The sequence below is a fragment of the Octodon degus genome, unplaced genomic scaffold, assembly GCF_000260255.1.
Source record: "Octodon degus isolate 3935 unplaced genomic scaffold, OctDeg1.0 scaffold00238, whole genome shotgun sequence".
Lineage (NCBI taxonomy): Eukaryota > Metazoa > Chordata > Mammalia > Rodentia > Octodontidae > Octodon > Octodon degus.
Window position 1 is genome coordinate 1,688,118 of NW_004524814.1, and position 7,357 is coordinate 1,695,474.

The following is a 7,357-nucleotide window of genomic DNA, read 5'->3' on the forward strand; positions in this document are numbered from 1 at the left end:
ACTGGGCCCATACAACATACTTTATGGAATCTAGCCCTACATTTTCATGGTGGACTCCTGTAGACTGGGCATCTGCAGCTGATAGTTGGAGGAAAAGTCAAAGTAGTATTACAAGGATATAGATATATAAAAGTAAACATATGTGCTTATGGTCCTCAAGTACTATTAGAAAGAAAGATAGAGTGGCAACCAAATATGTTCTCATGTACTAATTGTTATCTGATCCATTGTATCATGCCTGAACAGCCTTCCAAGGATTCCACAGTGATGATTCATGGGCGGGATACTTGGTGTTTGGCTTCCAGTCAATCTAACAGAGCCATGATATCATTGACTTAATTGTTTCTTGGTAGAGACAGTAACTAAAAGATTTATCAATTGGACCAAGACAATACTTAGATTAATTATATCATGGATAACTTCCTTGGTGCTTTTGATAGTCAGTACAGTTATTGACTCTATGGTATTAGCTCATTCAGTATTAACTGCTCACTTTGTAGACAACTGGACAGGACTTTCTGATGATAGTGGGAAAATCCAGAAAAATATTAATATAAAGTTAAAAACCAATGCCAGCATCGTACAAACCTCTATCCTTTAGATGGGAGATCAATTTAAAACTTTACAATTACAACAAAGTTTAAAATGTCACTATAGGGGCTGAGGACATGGCTCAGTGGAATAAGCGCTTCCCTGGCAAGCGCAAGGGCCTGAGTTCAATCTCCAGGTCCGAAAAAAAAAAAAAAAGTCACTACAATATGACTCAATTTTGTATCACCCCATTAGCATGTCATAAAAATCTATATCCATGAGAAGTGATAAAATAAAATATATGAGAAGCAATCCAAAATATTACTGTGGATATATATGATCATGAGAGAAAATTGCAGTCAATGTCACAACAGATAGCCACATTCAATACTGTGGTCTCGAGGTTCCATGTAACTAGATCCTGGAGTCCCAGGGTGATAGCACTGGAGATGGTAGTGCTTTTAGGAGTTGTGGCCTAGTGAGGGATCCCTCACTAAGGATAGCTGGATCATGCCCTTCAAAGGAAAGGTGAACCCTTCTCTCTCTTTCTGATTCCTGGCTCAAGAGGTGACTGCTTGCTTTGACATATGCTTTTGCCATGTGCCATTCACTACAACGTCCTTGACAGAACTAAGCCATGCGTTGGACTCTCCAAAATTGTGAGTTGAAGAAACCTTTTCACTCTAGAAACTTAGGTGCCTCAAGCATTTCATTGTATTAATGCAAAACTAACTTATATGGACTTCTGTCCAGGGAATAATTCAGGACACAACTGAAACTGCAAGTACAGTGGTACCTTGCTTCATGAGTTTAATTCTTTCCACAGTTCTGGTCACAAACAAAACTGGACAAGAACTGAATCAAATTCACAGGTTAGGTTGAATGTTGACCTTATGGAGAACTTTGATTCAGTTCTTATCCAATTTGTTTGTTTTTTTTTTTTTTTTTCAATTTGGTTTTCAACAAGAATTGTGGAATGAATTAAGTTTGTGAAATGTGGTCCTGCTATAAATAATAAAATCTTAAAAAATAATGAGCAAAACTGGAATCTGATAACAAGCATACTATAATTGTATCACAAAACATAAACTTTCCTATGTTCCCCCCACTTTTTTTTTTTTTTTTTTTTTTGAGATGGGGTTTCACATTCCAGGCTATGAGCTTGCTATGTAGCCCCATCCAGCCTCCAACTCACAGCACCCTTCTGCCTCCATCTCCTGAGTTTTGGGACAGAACTAAGCCATGCAGATGTGTCCTTCCACAACTAGCAAAAATTGCAATTCTTATCAGATCATCCCTGTAGAGTTAAACTTTCTTTTGCTACTGAGTTGGCAGCTTTGAGATCAGTTCTTCAATTCTCACAGAAATAAGATTTGTCCCCTAGTTTATTTATTTATTTTTTAAATTATCTTCTTATTTATTTATTTTTATGTATTTAGTACAGGGTCTATAGGGTCTCACTACACAGATCAGACTCGTAGTGATTTTCCTGTTTGCAGCCTCACAAGCGCTGGGTTTACAGGCGTGTTCCACCACACCCAGTCTCAGTCACTGTCTCAGCACACCCTGGGGGAGGGGCAGGCATGGCCCATGGGGATGTACCCTAGTCCCTGTGCCTGCCTAAGCAGGTGCTTTAATCCACTGAGCTATCTGGCTGGCCCTTAAAAATTATCTTTTTAAAATTATATGTAACATTTCAAACTTGTTAGTGTGAAACTGCTTATCTCAAATAAGTTAGAACGTAACTTTGTCCCCAGGTTTAGAGCACTTTTCCCGAGTTACAAAATGAAAACTGAGATGATGACTGGCCAGCTATGAGCCCATCACAGTACCTATAAACCTGATCCTCATTTATTCTTTTTTTCTTCTCTTCTTGAGACAAGCGTTTCATTGCACAGCTTGGACTTTATCTGAACTCATCAGAGTGAGCCCCTGCAGCTAGGTGGTTGGAGTCATTTGCCAATTTCTCTTATTTTCTTTGGTCTAGGAACCAACTTTTGTTTTGTTTTCCTTTCTTGTGCTGGTAACTGAACTCAGGGTCCTCATCCTGAGCTCTATCTCCTGTCCTTTTGAGACAGAGTCTTGCTAGGTTGATAAATTACCCAGGGTCTTAGTTATTTTTCTCATTGCTGAGACAAATACCTGACAGCCACCAATAAAAGGAGGAAAATCTTATATCCAATTTTTTGGTTTCTCTGAGTCAAGCCTACAGTATTGTAGTCCATCCACCTCAGGGTATGTCAGTAACTGGTAGACAAGGGAGGCAGTTAGAGCTGAGATTTGTGCTGGATGATCCCAGCAAGCTGCAGAAGGACTAGGGCCAGGTGCCAGTTCTGGTACTTTCAGATCCTGCCAATTTTGGCTGATCCTGGTCAATGTGGGGTTGGGGCTTAGTCATTAGGCTACAACACTCTGGGTATCCTAGCTGGCCTGGCCTTAACTCCCTGACCATATTTCTCACCCAGTCACTGGAAACTCTGAGATGAAGCCAACAATGGGTGATCTGAGTCTTGGATCCAGTTGGCACTGCCCTAACATGGCATCTGGCCACGCACCCTCTCCAGGGGACACAGCAGTTGCCTGGACTGGAGTCACCAGCTGTTGCATTGAAGCTCTCAGCATCCACTGCTCTGCTCCATGGTGTGTTTCTTCCTCAAGGCTGCTGGAGTTAGCACCCTTACTACGTCTCTGTGGATTTAAGCCTCATCTCTCCTGACACAAGCTGGGAGCCAGGTAGAAAGTACAGATTGCCTCTTCTTATGCCACATCCAGTGCAGCTCTTGAAAACCTGCCAGAGGGAGGACCATGAAGAAATAAAGATAAGAATCAAAATGCAGCAAGATGAGGTCACATAGAGTCCCCTCTTGTGGTAGGAGAGTCACCCAATAACTGTGGTGTTTTTTAAAAAATCTCTATTATTTATTTATTTATTTATTTATTTATTTATTTAGGGTCTCACTATGCAGCTTGGACACACAGTGGCAATCTGTACAATCCTGTCTCAGCCTCCCCAGCTCTGGGAAAAATGGCAATTTCCACCATGCCCGGTTTCTGTAGCCGGCCCGGTGCAGGGCCAGCTCACATGAAGTCCTGGGTATATAACCCAGGTCCTTGCACTTTCCAGGCACAGGCTCAGACAACTGAGCTGTCGCTCCAGCCTGCAGTGTCCTTATTTCTACACTCAGCAGGCTAATGACAGTGAAACTCCTCTACCTCACAACCTGTCCACCTGGCTCACCTTGAAGCCCTGCATGCTTGGGGCTGGCCCTGCTCTAGGCCCACTCACATGATCAGTCTGCAGCTCAGCCACTCCCCACACGTTTTTGCATTGCGGTCACTCTCTTCATTTTCTCTGTGGGTCAATTTTCCCTTAAGATACCGTACCCAGGGAATTTACCGCCTTCATTTTTTCCGCAAGTTGTTATTCTACAGTTCTGAATCTTGGTAAGGTTGGTTTGTGGCTGCTTACCACTCATCCTACCTCCTAGTTTTCCCCTAAAATTTAGAAGGAAGTCATTATAGATCAGGTCCCTTCTCCCCTTGTGTTGTATACACTGCCTTTCCAACGGATAGTTCACCATCCTTTAGACATAGTTTGAAAACACTTTTCAAATCTTAATAAAAATCTTGACTCTGTTAAAGCAGGTATAGTTGTTTTTGGTCTTGGTTATGTTTTTGACTACACAGTCAACTTTTCAAAGAAACCCAAATAGGCTTTACATAAAATTGAAAAGCATTAATCACCTATTTCCAAGTCACTGAGGTTTAAAATTAGGCATTCTAAGAATCCGTATGAATGCCGGGCTGCCAAGTGCCTCCTCTTTGTGCTCTCATCTTTCTCCATCTGAAAATACCTCAACAGCACATTGTGTGTTTTCAATGGCACATGAGTTTACTGGCACGTTCCCTTCTGCAGCTCCCTCACCAGACTGGCATTCAGCAGGTCCAGCTCACCCATCTGGGGGTCATCGGTGCCCTACGGGGGGCCTACTTAGCGGTGCTTTTCAGTAACATACAAATTGACATTTTCACTCCTGGCTTTTGTTTCTTTCTTAGACTAGTTAGGTAATTTTCAATTCATAACAAGCACTAGCTCTGAAATCACAGCAAATCTTCTCAGACTCACTTTTAATAATAGAAGTAGAAAGGAGACTCTATTGAGGTACTTGGTTTTCACTGTCATATCCTTGATGATGGTTGTATAAACTAACGTTGCTTTATGGAAGGCATTTTGGCAATGTTTACTAAAAGTTCAGAGGAGCACTAGTCTTTGACCCCCAAACAGTTCTGCCTCTGGAAACTTCTTTTGAAGAATTCTCAGGTGTCAAAGATACGTGTAAGAACTTTGGCTGTAGGGTCCAGCAATACAGCTCAGCAGACTAAAGAGCCTTCTTGGGCAACCTTTGACAAGGGCAGGGACAGAGGTTTGACCTCCAGCACCACCTGTCATGCCAGCCCCACCCCAGGGTGGGCGGAGCTGACCACACACTCCAGGCATAGTTGCCAAAGCCTGTAATCCCAGCACTGTGGAAGGTTGAAAGCAGAATAATCAGCATGAGTCCGAGCTGTGTAGTGAGACGCTGTAACAACTAAATACATTAAAATAATGACAATAATAATAGTAATAATGATAATAAAGAACTTTGGCTGTAATGCTGTCTGACTGAAGAAGCTTGGGGACTATCTGTGCATTGACTATAGGGGAACAGTTCAAGACATCATATCACAGACAGCCAAGACCAAAGGAAAAAGCACGAGATAGGTTTCTATACACTAGTAAAATATACTGCAAAGAGAAACAAGGGCTAAGGCTCCATGCCTGCAATCCCAGCACTTGGTAGACTGAGGATGTTATGCTTGAGGCAATCCCTGCTAATTTAGCAAAACCATGTCTTAAAAGTGAAATTTAGGGCCTGGGGAGATAACTCAGTAGAATAAGTGTTTCCCTGACAAGGGCAGGGTCCTGAGTTCAATCCCTGGTACCACAAAAAAGTAAAAATAAAAATTAGAGAAAAAGAAGGACTGCAAAGATAGCCAACATTTAAAAATGAAATGTAACAGGTCTGGTTTTCTGTCTCTGTGAGTCTGTGCCTTCCTCAGGCATGTGAGGCCTCAAGTACAGTCGTCAGTATTATAAAAGAACCGTTTGGGGACCAGATGAAGAGACAGACACACAGGCGTGCATGTGCCTGGCCATCTCCAAGTGCATTACACAACCCTCCTAATGTAGCTTCTAGGAGCAGGGTGGGTGGTGGCAGGGAGCTGGACCCTGCAGCCCACAGTGAGCCCCAGGCCACCTGAACTGCTCACTGGAGGGACTGCTTTCCTGCTGATCTGAAGAGGAGTCTGAGCTTCTTATTGCACCCAGGAGTGTTTGGTGACTGAACCCTCCTGCTTCCCAGGTTCCTTTTCAGCCTCCTGGTCCCCAGTCATCTTTACTTCCGGGCAGACCTCACCCCATCCCGTCTCCTCAGGAGGCCCTTCCCCCAGCCTCCTCTCACTCATCATGCTGGATGCGGGTGGGGATCTAGCTGGTCACCATTCAGCAGGTGACTTCTGCTCCACAGGTGAGGCTGGCCTGCACCCTAAGGCTTCTCAGGAGGAACTACACTTATGGGGGGCTCTGTTTGGGCGGCATCTTCAATACTAAGCTGCAAGCTGGTATCTCTCTTGGGTGTTCTGTGCCTGGGCCTGGAAAAAGCAGTCCCTCCATGAACACACCTGAAGGGAAGGGCAGAGGGGGGAGATGAGGAGAGGAGGAAGGGGAACAGCAGCCATGACCTGTCCACCAGCAGTGGAAACAGACCTGTGCGTTGCTGCTCTTCAGGAACCAGCTCAGCCTCTGCGATTTATCTGAGGACTCTACTGTGAGCTCTGTGGCGCTAGAATTCTGTTTTTCTTTTCTAAAACAGGGTCTCACTATGCAGTTCAAGCTTGGTCTGGACTGCTCAGCCTATAGTGGCATCGAACTCATGGAGACCCTCCTGCCTCAGCCTCCTGTGTTCAACTCATGGAGATCCTCATGCCTCAGCCCCCCCCCCAAGTGCTGGGATCAGAGCCATGGACTACCATGTCCAGCTCTAGTATTAATAATATCCAGAAGTTGTGATTTTGGTTCAATCATTGAACATATTTGTCAAGGGCACTGAATCATTTTTCATTTGTCAAGAAATATCATATAATATCTCTTTTCTCTCTTTTCCTTTAACCTCATTAGGGCAACGGTTTTTGCATAGAAAGCAATGATTTCAATCTCAGGACAGTATTTCAGTGTACACATTAGGCTTTTTCTCTTTTTTGTACTGGGAGTTAAAACAGAGCTATCTCTCTTGCCCCTTTTGATTTTGAGGTAGGGTGTCTCCAGAACTCACTAGGTTGCCTGTGCTGAGCTCAATCTTGTGACTTTCGTGCGTCAGCCTGCAGAATGCTGGGGTTACAGGTGTGCATCCTTATGGCTGCTATTTGTACTATTCAGGTTTTGAAAAATAACACCATTGCTGTTGTCTTTCAACATGAATCAAATGCTTGTGTTGCCTTTAGAGTGGAAAAGCAAACTCCTTACTCACTTGCAAGTCCCTGAGGGAGCAGCCGCCACCTGCCTCAAGTGCTGTGCCCTTGGGTCTTCTGCCAAGTGCAGTCCTGGTCCTTCAGAGCAGCCACTCCTTGGTGATCCCTGCAGTGCTGTCCTCACTGGGGCAGCAGCCAGGAAAGCCTTCCTAGGCCCTCCAGGCCCAGGGCCTCCTCAGGTCCCAGGAGCTCCGGGACACTGGCTGAGTGACAGGAAGGCTGCACGTGCATTGAGCACTGAATTCTGCAGCTGGGCTGG